This window comes from Mus caroli, chromosome 17, assembly GCF_900094665.2.
Source record: "Mus caroli chromosome 17, CAROLI_EIJ_v1.1, whole genome shotgun sequence".
Taxonomy (NCBI): domain Eukaryota; kingdom Metazoa; phylum Chordata; class Mammalia; order Rodentia; family Muridae; genus Mus; species Mus caroli.
This window is the reverse complement of record NC_034586.1, coordinates 13,394,795-13,409,049: the sequence shown is the minus strand read 5'-3', so window position 1 is coordinate 13,409,049 and position 14,255 is coordinate 13,394,795. Positions and strand designations below refer to the sequence as shown.

At 41.2% G+C, this 14,255-nt stretch overlaps 1 pseudogene across 1 annotated transcript; it reads left to right on the top strand.

The window, feature by feature from the left end:
* The first annotated feature begins 13 nt into the window (after positions 1-13).
* On the top strand, positions 14-9,813 carry LOC110283998 (annotated as a pseudogene). The gene is made up of 2 exons (XR_002376895.1): positions 14-31; positions 8,018-9,813. The product of XR_002376895.1 is annotated as a condensin-2 complex subunit H2-like (transcript).
* The last annotated feature ends 4,442 nt before the right edge of the window (positions 9,814-14,255 follow it).

Here is a 14,255-nt window from a genome sequence, read left to right as displayed (position 1 = left end):
CACAGGGCCCCCAATGGAGGAGCTAGAGAAAGTACCCAAGGAGCTAAAGGGGTCTGCAAACCTATAGGTGGAACAACAATATCAACTAACCAGTACCCCTGGAGCTCGTGTCTCTAGCTGCATATGTATCAGAAGATGGCCTATTTGGCCATCATTGGTAAGAGAGGCCCCTTAGTCTTGTGAACTTTATATGCCTCAGTATGGGGGAACTCCAGGTTCAAGAAGTGGGAGTGAGTGGTTAGGGGAGTGGGGGAGGAGGGTATGTGGGACTTTTGGGATAGAATTTGAAATGTAAATGAAGATAATACCTAATTAAAATAAATTTAGCTATACCAATGTATACAATACAGAATGTAAAAAGCATTCTAGAAAGTAGAAAATATTAAAAACCACAGGTCTGATAAGAAAGTAATAAATGTTTCATGAACCCTTAAAAAATGACAACACAACTATAATTTGTAAAATAACCATAACCAGACACCCAAACCCAATTTTCTCAAATTTTTCTTTTCTCTTGAGAGATCTCCATGGTGTTTTCTCCTGTCTTATATGATCCATATCACTCTGAAAGTGGTCCAAAGCCTTTTCTTCTTTTCTATTAACACAAATACAGAGCCTCTCTCCCAAACCACAAATTCTTCCTGCTGAATAGTGATGCCAAAAAATGCTTTAAAGTTTGGGGAGGCGTAGGAAAATTAGAAAAATTGGTTAAACAAGAATCTAATAGCTTCCAGTGACTAAACCACTAACCAAAGAGGACCCATAGCTCCCGCCTCATATGTAGCAGAGGATGGCCTTATATGGCATGAATGGAAGGGGTCCTATGAAGGCTTAATACCCCTATGTAGGGAAATGCTAGGGAAGTGAGGTGGGAGGGAATGGGTGCTTAGAGGAGCACCCTCATAGAAGCAAGGGGAGGGGAAGTGGGATAGGGAGGTTGTGGAGAGGAAACTGGGAAAGAGAATAACAGTTGAAATGTAAATATATAAAATATCCAATAAAATGGGGGAAAAAAAAAATAAGAAAGAAAAGAAACCTAGCCTTCGCATCTGTTATCCAGTCTATGTATATCTAGGTGGCTCAGGACTTGACTGAAGTTCTGACTAGATCTATCTGAAAGGCTAGATGAACTGAGTCCATCTTGAATCAGCAGCTATTCCTGAAGATGTTCTGGAATCAAGTTTCTAGAAACAGCCTCAGGAGGCAGGTATCTGGACATCAAGTCATCTCATAGTCTCCGCAGATGAATCTTGTCAGGGCTGTATATTCTGCAATATAAGAATAATACAACCAAAAATTTAGCACTATTAAGATATTTATATGAATTGTGCAATGTGCACAGATCAGTTATGGATACATTTTTGTTTCTTGTTTGAGCAGGTGAAAGACAACTATCCTTTTATGAGTTAATTTGATCAATAAACAATTACATGAAAAGGATGGCATGATGAATCTTAATGATTCCATAAGCAACAAAATTTATTGTCTAATTTTAGCTGAAGACACTTTTATGTCTAAGCCAGTTACAAGGCTGTTCCATGTGGAGGAATCAGCAAATCAACTTACCTGTCTTGTTTGATTTCCTTAATTTTTTCTTTTCTGTAGAAAGATCTCCATGGGGTCTTCTCCTATCATATATGATCCATATCACTCTGGAAGTGGTCCAAAGCCTTTTCTTCTTTAACAAATACAGAGCCTCTCTCCCAAAATAGCATGCCCTTGGTCCAATTGCCTGAAATTATCAATTGATTCAAATTAGCATCTTCCTTTCTCTTCAGGCCTGCCCTATTTTGACCTCTCCCAGAGAAATTTTAATATCATAACCACCAATTTTACAACATCATTCATTTTGATGAGTAAAACAATTAAAAGCATGTAAATCAATCTAAGCAATTATTATCCTTTGAAACAGTGGTCCTTCACTATCCTTTCCCTTGTTCTTACACGATTAATTTTATTAGTGAGATCAAGACATAAACTTATTTATTCATCTGTTAAATTCTCCAGTCTATGAAGATTAAAATCTCTGTGGGTGTACATATCCCCTTTCTCTTTATATAACTTGAATTAACATCCTTGCCTATGAAATAACTTCAACTAAATTCCCTTCAATATTTCTGTATGGGCCTATTTCTAGGCTACCAATGTCATATGCCAATCTAAGCAATCCCAGAATTCCTGTGGAGACCACCTCCAAAGAACCCATTTCTTGCAAAGCATACACTTTTTAATTTTTCTTTAAATCAATTGCCCCATTTCTATATCTTATTTAGACTAGCTCTCAGTGGCCTGCCCTCTCCTCAGCAGGATCTGCCTGTTTGATGCCTGCCTTCTCCCCTCCTTAGCATTCAAGGCTTAAGCACTTTACACACACACACACACACACACACACACACACACACACACACACACTCTGCCACTGTCTCTGGGTCAGACTGAGTATGTCTCATCCTTAAGCCACAAACCCCAGAATGGTGCATGCCAGTTTAGCAAGCCTTTTAGTTTCGAACCCAGACAGCTTGTGGCTTGGGCATAAAAAGCAGCTCTGCTGAGAAACCACTTCTCCTGACCACTTAATCTTACATTACTGCTCATGTTTTCCCTTTGAGAATCTCCAACTAACTTCTATATGTTTTTATTAATCATTTTATTCATTTACATCTCAAATATTATCCCCTTCCTGGTTTCCCATCTACAAACCCCCCAACGCAATCCTCCCTCCCCTTTGCCTCTATGAGGTTACTCCTCTACCCACTCACCCACTCCTGCCTCACCACTCTAATATCCCCTATACTGGGGCATTAAGCCCCCCAGGACAAAGGGCTTCTCTTTCCAGTAATGCCAGATAAAGCCAACCTCTGGTACATATATAGCTGGAGCCATGGATCCCTCCAAATGCTGTTTTGGAGTATTGATCTTCTTGAAATTTTGCAAAGAGATTAAAACCACTGCAGTTCCAAGGATATCACAACAAAACTAAGGGCACATACAGACCTTTTGATAATATATAAGTGTGGTTACTGGTGATGCTTGTTGGTGTCTTGGTTTCTTATCTAAAACAAAGAGAATGTTAAAACAAGAAGGAACTTCTAGACACGGCTGAACAGGGGAACAGTAGGTATCATCTCTATATTCAATTCAGTGGCTGTTAAAGGTGAAGTTTGATACACCTTGGTATACATTACTGCACATTTTACTGTTGCGTGGGTTAAAGGGTGAATTTTAGTGGACTTTGTGGTCTTTTTCTGAAAGACCATGCATTCTATACTTAATGTGCTTGGGATTTTGAGTGGTATATAAAAATTTTAAAAGGCTCATCATTTCTTGGTTTTTTTTTAAAGTAGAATGGGATTAAGAGAATATATGACCCTGAAAGCTATATAAATGGACAGACATTAATCTAGCTAGATCTGAGTCCTCCTAACACACCACATGTGACAGATGTTGCTGAATGTGCCCTGTGACTTCTACACCAGAATCAGATCACTTGCTTTCTGCTAAACAAATCACAATTTTCTTCATTGAAATTCTCTCTCCATCTACTTTTAAATGCAAATCCTGACCAGCACAGAGAGTATTTTGAATCTTCATTGCTTCCTAAGATAGTTCTGGATCCATGCCCACAGGACACGATTCTGGATGATAACACAATGGGGGAAGACCTCAGGGAACTTCTTGATTTCTTTTCTAACTTCTGGAGAACAAAAAGCTTGAAATCTATTCAAGTTCAAGAAAGTAGATATATTTTCTTATTCTATAGTATGGATGTTACAAAATCTACATACAGGCTATCTTTTCAGATTTATTTATAGGCCTAAGGTTGTTTTATCAGTAATGTAGTGCTTTTCTAGAATCTTCTCTGAGGGAATGGGACAGAGCTCAAAGGTAAAACATCTACTTGCCAATAGTCCCCCATTGAAGACATGAGTCTTGGGCTTAATGGTAGCATACTTATATAGTATGCAAACAACTTTAGGTTTTATCTCCAGCGTTATAATTAAATAAAAGTGTAGAAAGAAACTATATCAATTATTTATTAATTGTACCTCAAACTGTACTTGCATAAAATATAAGGTAATTTTGCACCAGCATAGACGTCCTAGGCTTATCAATCTATCTTTAGAAAGGAGTACTAATACTAAGCACTTCTTTGGTTGATTGGTTGGTTGGTTGATGTGCAATTGAGAAAGGGTCTAGCTATGTATCTCAACTGACCTCATATACCAAACCTTCTGCTTCATCTTTCAGGATGCTGAAATTATAAAGGCATGGTAGAAGACATCAGTTCACAAAATTGCTCTTTGTTGTAATGGTTTTGTTAGTCTATCATGGATTTTCTGGGGTTAATAGACGTGTGTCATATTTCCCCAGGAAAAGTCACACAACACACACCCATAAGTTGCTCACCTGTAATTCTCATGTCAATATTGAGAGACAGAAACATCATTGTTTTATCAAGCCAAAACCATATTCTAAGAATTTTGGTATGGTTTTGGTTTTGATTTTATCAATAGTAACAAGCATCGGAACCCTTGTTTAACTAATTCCAGATCTTCAAAACTTGAGTCACTAATGTGCCTCATTTGTCATGAATCTGCCACATTAGCTGACTATGCCCCCATCACCATGCAATGGTGATTTCTCTCCTTTGTTTCTCATAGCAGATCCTTCTTTTCTTTTTATCACCCATCCTTTTCACTAAGGTCCTAACCAGGATATTGTGATATGTTTGTCAAGATTTTTCAACCCTAGCACTGTTGACATCTGTCAGTACTTAATTGTATTTGGGTATAGTGGAGTCCTGTACACCACAGGATGTGTAGCAGCTCTTTGACCTCAAATAGTAGATTCTGGAACCAACTCTTGTTCAGCTATGATAATGAATATATCTATAGATGACAAATATCCTCTGGATGACATAATGACCCTCAGTTTATAACCCCTTCTATAGTATAAAAATTAGAAAGGAATACTAATACTGAGCACTTCTTTGGTTGATTAGTTGATGTGCAATTGAGAAAGGGTCTACAATCAGATTAATATTCTTTTTATTTTCTGTATGTATGATCCACATGGTTACACCTGTGCACACCCATGCTTCTTCTCTTGTACATGTGTATGTCACAAGCCAATGGGTGTTGTTTCAGTTGACCTTCCACCTTATTTGCAAATATATGGTCTCTTACTGTAGCTGAGCCTTATAGATCTGGCATTTTGCTGTCTGGTGAACTCCAGTATAATGTGAATTCTGGGCTCGTTTAATTTTAGATGTGTGATATGTGGCGACTTCAGATTGTCCACAGCCATTAACTGAAATTGTCTGGAGTCCCAGGATAGGCTGTGGGATTTTTTGCCAGCTGCTGATAGTCTGGAGACTCTAAAGAGGAAATAAATGTCAGATCCCCTAGAGGGGCTGGAGGAGCTCCAAAGTAGAGGTTGCCTGCTGCTCCCCTGCTAGTGCATTTCCTATTGCTGAATTGCTGAACTGCTGGATTGCTGGTTTGCTAGACTGCTAGATATTCTAAAGATAAAGATTGAATGTGCCCTAAGAAACCCAATATCCATAATCAGCAAGCAGTAGCTTATAGCAGTCTATGACTATTTCCCCTCTAATATTCTTTCTTTCATAATGATTTGGTGTTGGAAGGGATTATGCTGCAATAAGGATTAGAAGGGAGATGGAGGTATGAGAACCCAATAAAATTGATTTAAAAAATAATATACCAACAACAAAGATCTGCTCACATCCCTGACTTCCTAGCACTACATAAGAGTTGGGTGTTGTGCCTAGTTCATTTGGGGTTAATTTGTTTTGTTTTGTTTCCTTTTCTTTTATTTTGTTTTGTGTAGGTACTTGGGATCCAAGCGAAGATCCTGTAATCACTTTTCCCAATAAGTCCTGATGAATTTGTTTTCTAGGCATATCTCTAATGCTGCTAGTGTCATTTCTCTGACTTTCAATTTCTTCATTAGCTGACTAAGAATGGTTTTCTGGTGAATACTTCAAGTAAGGAGAAAATGTCAATAAACACAAAACTTTTCCTGTTGGATGGGGTGGGTCTTTAATAAATGTTAACTCTGTCTTCACCATGCTCTGTACTGTGTTCTAAGGCTTACTTGTGAGCAACATATTGTAGAACTTTGCATTTTAGAGGAGAACATGTTTCTGTGGCTGATGATGTGCGTCAGCTGGGAAAGTACTTGACTAGCATGCACTTACCTCTGGGATTGATCCACAGCACTGCATAAAACTGAGTGTGATGGTATGTATCTTTAATTCATGTGAACATGAGGATCAAAAGTTCAAGATCATCTTTGACTGTATATTGGGTTCAAGAGCTACCCAGAGAAGAGCTTCATATAAGAAGAACCTGATTGTGACAATAAAAACTGTTTTTTAGACATTGCCAAAACTTGAACAAGTTCATTACGAGTTTACAACTTATCCTAGTGGGTCTTGCTAATTAGATCCTACTTAGTAATGTAAAGCATTATGTGTATTCTGAGATATTGTGAATATTGAATAATATGATTTATAATGAACATAACCATTGCACAACTGAATATTAAGCTCCTACTCAGAATAAGGTAAGGTCACCATTTGAGCCCAGCCAAGCTCTTAACCCTATCCCACTATATGTACCTCACTGAATACAGGTTTTCTTCCTCCCTTCTCCAAAGACCCTAAAAGCCACTTGGAAGATACAGTATCCTCCAAAAACCTGAAATCATTGAGATAAAATTTTTGACACAGCAAGAGAAGACAATGGGGTGGTTTGAATAGAAAATGCCCCCATAGACTCGTGTGTTTGAATGCTTGGTTCATAGGAAGTGGCAGTATTAGAAAGTATGGACTTGATGGCATAGGTCTGAGAAAGTGGTTCGCTGTGGATATAGACTTTGAGGTCTTATATATGCTCAAGCTACATTCAGTATCACATTCTCTTGCTGCTGCCTGTGGATCAAGAGGTAGGATTCCACCTCCTCCAGCACCATGTCTGCCTGCATGGTCCCATGCTTGCCACCAGGACAATAAAGGAATAAACCTCTGGAACAGAATTTCAGCCCAAATTAAATGTTTTCCTTTATAAGAGTTGCTATGGCCATGGTGTCTCCTCACAGCAATATAAAACCCTAACTAAGACATAAAATAAAAGGTAGAAAGACAAATAGGCTAAAGGTCAATCTCTCTTTTGTGCACGTCAGGATCTATGAGTCACAGAAGAAATCATGTGCTGCTTAGGATGGTCTGTATATGGTGAAACCCCGACATATGACAATTATCCCATTATAATTATCTTAGGACACACATGCCCATTTTATAACTAATGAAACCATGGCTCTGAAGAAGTGACTTTCAGAAGCAGAACATTTTTGCTAATTCTCTCTACTATTTACCATGTTCATTTCCTATTTAATATGTGCATACATACTCCAGGCTAGAAAGATGACTCACAAAGAAAGCCCTTGCCATCCAAAAAGGACCTGAGTTCAGATCTACATCACCCATGTCAAAACAAGGCATGGTGGCATACATCTACAAGTTCAGTTGTGGAACAGGACAGATACAGGATAATCTGTGAAATTTTCTTGCCTGATGATCCAGCCCACTAATAAGTTACAGTTTCAGAAAGACTCTTTGACCAACTAAAAATTTAAAACACATAGAATAACAGAGTTAGGTGTTTAAGTTTTGTACTCAACTTCATAAATATAAACACACACACACACACACAACACATAATAAACTGATTATTCTCTCCTTTTGATGGCTTCTCAAATTATATCACTTTATCTGACATTTTCAGAGTTCTTTAAAAGAAAAAGATATCAATTTCTGGATTTTTTTTTTTTTTTTTGCTGTATCAGCTGCCATCTCTCCATGCTGCTGTGTGTACCACTACCTGAAGAGCAAGAGTTGCCATTCATTTCAAGTGGCCTCTGCACACACTCTGGCTCAGTATATGTCTCACACCCTCCCAGAAATTCAACTCTTGAGTTTTTAATTTCTGTGGAGCGCTTTGGTCACCTCTTGCAGCCCATCCGGGATCTCACTAAGAACTGGGAGGTGGAAGTGGTGGCACAGCTGGCTGAACCAGATCTACATTTCTTTTGATAAAGGCAAACCCACAATGAACTTCATTGAGGCAGCACTGTTGATCCAGGGCTCAGCCTGTGTCTACAGTAAGAAGGTGGAGTACCTCTACTCGCTGGTCTACCAGGCTCTCGATTTTATTTCTGGCAAGAGGCAGGCCAAATAGCTCTCCTTAGTTCAGGAAAATGGGAGCAAGAAGACTGTCATCTCAGGGACTCCCTGTGAAACAGAGAATGAGTTCCTGTCACTGGACGACTTCCCCGACTCCCGGGCTAATGTGGATCTGAAAAATTTATCAGGCATACAGTGAGCTGCTTATCATACCCCTACTGCCCATGGCCCTGATGGCCTCTGATGAAGTAGAAAAGAACAGCAGCCCCTTGTATAGCTGTCAGAGTGACGTCTTGGCCAGCCGGAAGGATTTCAGGATGAACATGTGTATTCCTAACCCCAGAGGCTGCTTTATGTTAGATCCAGTAGAAATGTGTTCTGTGGAGCCTGTGTTTCCCATTCTGTGCCTGCGGTGCCCGTGGAGCCATACCCCATGTCCAGAAGCCAGAAAGATCCTGAGGATGCTGAGGAGCAGACCATGGAAGTATCTAGAAACGGGAGTCCTGTTCCTGTACTTGACATCTCCCAAGAGTCAGATGGCCCAGCACTCAGCGGTGGAGAGGAGGATGCAGAGGATGGAGCAGAGCCCCTGGAGGTTGCTCTAGAGCCTGCAGAGCTCAGGACCTCACAGCAGAGTGCCATCTTGCCAAGGAGATACATGCTGCAGGAACGACAAGGGGCCCCGGAGCCTGTCTCTCTGCTGCAGGAGAGCACAGACCCCTGGCAGAGCCTGGATCCTTTTGACTCCTTAGAATCTAAGGTCTTCCAGAAAGGGAAATCCTATTCTGTGCCACCCGGTGTGGAGGAGGTTCCAGGACAGAAGCGCAAGAGGAAGGGTGCCACCAAGTTGCAGAACTTCCACAAGTGGTACAAGGATGCCTATGCTGAACACCCTGACGGCAGGAGGGCTCGGTGGAAGGGCCCAACCTTTGCAGACATAGAAGTCCTGTACTGGAAACACATGAAAGAACAGCTCGAGACCCTTCAGAAACTGCGGAGACGTAAGATAAACCAGAGATGGCTACCTGGGGCCAAGCAGGATCTGTGGCATACAGAGGAGGATCGCTTGGAAGAGTCCCTCAAGGACCTAAGGGTAGCAGATGACTTTTCTAGAGTATGTGGAGGAGCCTGCGGGGGTAATGCCCAAGGAAGCTGCTGACCTCGATGCAGAGGCCATGCCAGAGTCCCTGAGATACAAGGAGCTGGTCCGAAGAAATGTGGAACTCTTCATTGCCACCTCCCAGAAGTTTATCCAGGAGACAGAGCTGAGACAACGCATCAGGGACTGGGAAGATACCATCCAGCCCCTGCTCCAGGAGCAGCACGTTCCCTTTGATATACATGTCTATGGGGACCAGTTGGCTTCCTGGTTCCCCCAGCTCAATGAATGGTGTCCCTTTTCAGAGCTTGTAGCAGGGCAGCCTGCTTTTGAGGTGTGCAGCTCCATGCTGACCTCCTTGCAACTGGCTAATGACTACATAGTGGAGATCACTCAGCAGCCAGGACTGGAGGCAGCTGTGAACACAATGTCTCTAAGACTGCTCACACACCGGCGAGCCCACACCCGCTTCCAGACCTATGCTGCACCATCCATGGCCCAGCCTTGAGTGGACAGCACTGAGGCAGGGCTGGAAAGTAGTATACACCTGGAGGTCTTTGCCCCTAATGTGCTATGGGGCCATTCACTCCAGTGCTGCCTCCTGGTTGGCCTAGCCTAATAAAGTGTTGCTACCCCTCCCCCCTTTTTTTAAGTCTTTTTCGATAGCCGGTGCAACTGTTTCCTGGAAGAGCGCTTTGGTAGTCAGAGGTGTGTCTATGCCTTCAGGAGCTCAGTAATTAACGAAGGGATTGAGCTTGAAGCCCGTCAAGTCCGGGACGACATATTCTGGAACCATTTCTTTTATTTGCACAAACTTCCTATCAGAATATAGATGCCTGTTTTCTTGGCATCCCGACTCTTAGTGAAGGTGCTTGGTCCCAGGTTGTTTGTCCACTTGCTCATCCTGTCCGCTCCCGCACCAGGCTTTGAGTCACAGCAGTCAGGAAACCCATGCTGGGCTCTGATTATTCTGATTATTCAGAGCTCTGGGCTGAAGGCTCTAGAGCTTGGCCTGCAAGCCTCTTCTCCCTTTCGACCTGAGACAGCTCAGACATGGTTTCCCCAGCCTGAGCCCTTTAAAACACCGCCAAACCAGTCACTCCTTCCAAGGCACAGCAAAGTCCTCCCTGCATTTCCAACCGTAGGCAGGGTCAGACACTCCATAGCAAGAGCCTTGCCGACTGGTCACCAGGGTGCCCAATGCCAAGCCTCAGCTCAAACGAGATCAAGGGAGAAAAGCTATTCAAGAAAGAAGGTTATGCTGCTAGGGAAGACAAATTATAGAAAGTACTAATAAAGGAAGAAGGAATGAGAGAAAGTACATTAGTGAACTGGTTATATCTGTGGGTAGGAACATTTATTCCTTTAGCCAAAGACCACTGAACCAACAGAGAATAAGTTCATGGGGATGGGAAGTTGTCTGTGCATAGCCCAATGAGTATCTTAGGAGTGGATACATGGGGCTAATGGTCAGCTCTTTCCCCCCCCCCCCTTCAGTCCTCGACCTATAATTACTCCTTATAGGCAATATCACAAAGTAGATAGATACAGACTTTCTCAATGGACTTTTCTCTACCCCAGAAAAGAGACATCTATATCTGATTCTCCAATATGCCAAGCCACCTAACTCATGGATAATGAAATGTATGCCTGTCCAATAATTTTCAGTGTGGGCACATCAACACATTTTATTTGCTACAAATGAGCAACTTAACAAGAAGGAATTATGGGTCATTCAAGTGTTAGTGATTTTGGCAGAAGCTTCGTTTGCCTATAAAGAAAAACAACAACTGGTATAAAGGTCTCAGCCAATAACAAGAAGGAATGACAGATGGAACTGGCCCAATGTGATCAGCATTAATGATCTAATCCTTTGACTCTATCTTCCAAAACTTGCTCTGGAATTGAAATTTTATTAGGTCGATAACACACTTGTCAATAATAATTGTTTAGGAGATGACAACATGGTGGATTAATGAAAATCACTTGCTGCTTTTGCAGAGGGTCTGCGTTATGTTCACACCTGAAAATGAGAGTTCACACCCAACTACAGCATAAGTCTTGGGTGATCTGACTCCCTCTTCTGGCTTCCACTGGCGCCAGGCATTTATATGCTTGCATATATACATGCAGACACACAAAATGCAGGTAACAAATAAAATGTAATGAAGAAACTGTTTGGTGAGCATTGGTATGAAATTTGAGAAGGTTCCTGGTAGAGCCTGGTGGAGCAGAAGTAAAGAAAACTGGGCCTTTGTTGCTGAATCAGAGGTTCTCCTTCCTCTCTGTCTCAATATAACTCAAAATCTTTGTCTACCCAAGCACACAGGATGTGTAGTTGGGATGATGGAGCAGAAACAGAAGGAAACACCTATTTTCTTAATCATTAATTCTACCAACATCTTCTGAAAAGCTGCTCTGTCAGAAGAACAAAATACTAACATTGAATTTGTGGCCACCTGTTGCCTCAAGACAAAGTAGGGTATACTGGGCTTTGCACAAAATTCTAGAAACAGCAGGCTTTCTCTGAAAGTTTACACAGGTTATTGGACTTTGGCCCAAACTCTCCTCCCAGGGACAACTACACCAGGCTCTTGTGAGGATTTCCACCTCTTCTGGAGTATGGATTATATTCTTCTTGAAGGTAGTGTTGATTAAACAGCTGACAGGAGATTCTGGATGAGACAATATGAATGGAGCCAATCTGTGTGTGAATAGAGGCATACTTTGTGTTTCTCCAGCAGATGTCATATGTGCAGTCATTGTTTTTGTTACGACAGTCTTGGTGAACTGAGACTAAAATAAAACTCTCAAGATAGCTGACATTTGAAGCAATTATGACTCTTATCTACTTACTCCTGGATTAGTGGTAATTTTCGCTCTCTGCCTTGGCTCCCAACATCTTGTGTTCCCAGCCACTCACCCAGGAATTCTTTGGATTCACAAATGAAACACACACACACATATACACACATATAAAGGGAGAGAGAGGGAGAGAGAGAGAGAGAGAGAGAGAGAGAGAGAGAGAGAGAGAGAGAGAGAGAGAGAGAGAGAGAGAGAGAGAGAAAGAGAGAGAGAGAGAGATCAGTTAATTTTTGACATGCTGCAACTATCTGAAAAGCTGGACACTCCTAAACCTTCCTGTAGTAGCAAACCCTGCCCTCCTGTACTCCTAAGGCTCTTAAGCCTTCCCCTGCTATTGTAAGCCTGTTGGAGGAAGTGGCCAGTTACCTGAATTCTTACATGGAGGGTTGACATTCTCTCCTGCAGCTCTTATGTCCCATGCTTCTCCTCTGAAGGCATGATGATTCCCTGCCTCATTTCTCTCTTTCAGTCCTAACCTGCATAAATCCAAAGGACCATCCTCAGTTTAGCTGTTCAGCCATTGGCCACTGGCTCTTTATTAAACAATCAAAAACCAACTGGGAAAAAGCACCTTTAGCTTTTGGAGACCTAGGTTCCCACTTTGGGGGCCCGAGTTAATTTGAAGTATTAGAACTGATACCCAACACCTGGAAATACAGGCTGGTATTATATAGTAGTAAGAATTGATTCCAGAATATAATACATGCTGAGAAAGCAGAATCCTTACCAATGGCTGAAAAAGGTTTAAGAGAGAAAATGGCCTTCTCTGTGATTGTGTTTTACCTGCAGCATCTGTTATACATCAACCTCTGAGAAACCATCATCTGGTAGAATATGGCGCTGCGCAAGAGACAGGAGATATTAGCATGTGGGGGAAGGGCAGCAGGAAGGCAAGATGATGAATCACTGGGAAGGCTTTCTTTTAAAAGACTTAATGCTTGTCTAGGGATGGTTGGCATGACAAGCCAAAACCCAAACATACCTTCTGAAGTGATAGGGGTTTACTGGCTATATCAGTCACATTTTTTGTGCACCTGTATTTACGAGTTCAGCAAGGGATACTAAAGAGAGGGAAAAAAAACAAAACAAAACATTTCTCCACGAATGGAGAAAACGTGAGGTCACAGACCTGAGCAGCAGGACTGACTTATTTTCTTGCTGTTAAAACTCGACTACCACAAGATGGCGCACAGCATCTAATAAGTTGCTTCATATCAAATTGCAAAACAAATTTAAAAACTTTGGAGACAACCATTCCAGAGGCTTTGGTTTTCTGTGTTTGACATCTCCATCTCCTACTAGATTCAAGTAGAACTTCTGCTTTTACATTAATGCATTCTCTATATTAAAGTACCCTGAATCCAGACAAGAGGAAGGAAAAAAAAAAAAAAAAAACCTCAAGTTTAACATATCTACCTTAAAAAAATCTTACACTTATTCCACACATCATCATGTACCCAAAGTACTGCATAGCATAGTATAAACACATGCTCATCCATGCTGTATTCACATAGCAAGTAAATGGATTCATTCTATTTTTATATAACAATTAATTTTAAAACAAGGCTATGGATTTGAAAAAGAACAGGAATGTATGAAAAGATTTGAACAGAGGAAAGTGAAGAAGTAAATGATATGATTATGTTATAATCTCAAACAATGAAGCAAAGAAAATGTGGGGAAGGAACATGTGGAAAGATAGAAGGGACACACACACAATGGTTAAACAAAATTCTCTAATAGTCTTTCTTATTGATGCTTCCTCACTATCAAAACAGATACTTCAAACTTCCTTATTTTTTGAGATTTTGGAGGTCTTTACTACACCAGTTCCATTACTCTGACCTACAGTATTTCCTATTAGTTAAGAAATAGTTGAGAGTTCCATTTCTCAGGCTTGATTATAGCATTTGATACTTAAGTAATGGCCTAGGGTGGAGGGGGGCGGGGGTGACATAAGCAATTTCTCTATCCTCAATTCAGGTCCCAAAGACAAACCCTGTGCTTAACTTTCACTTTGGAAAACCAATGAGTTTATTGAGCCGCTTCACAAATCACAGGTGATGGGTTGCTTACAGGATTACA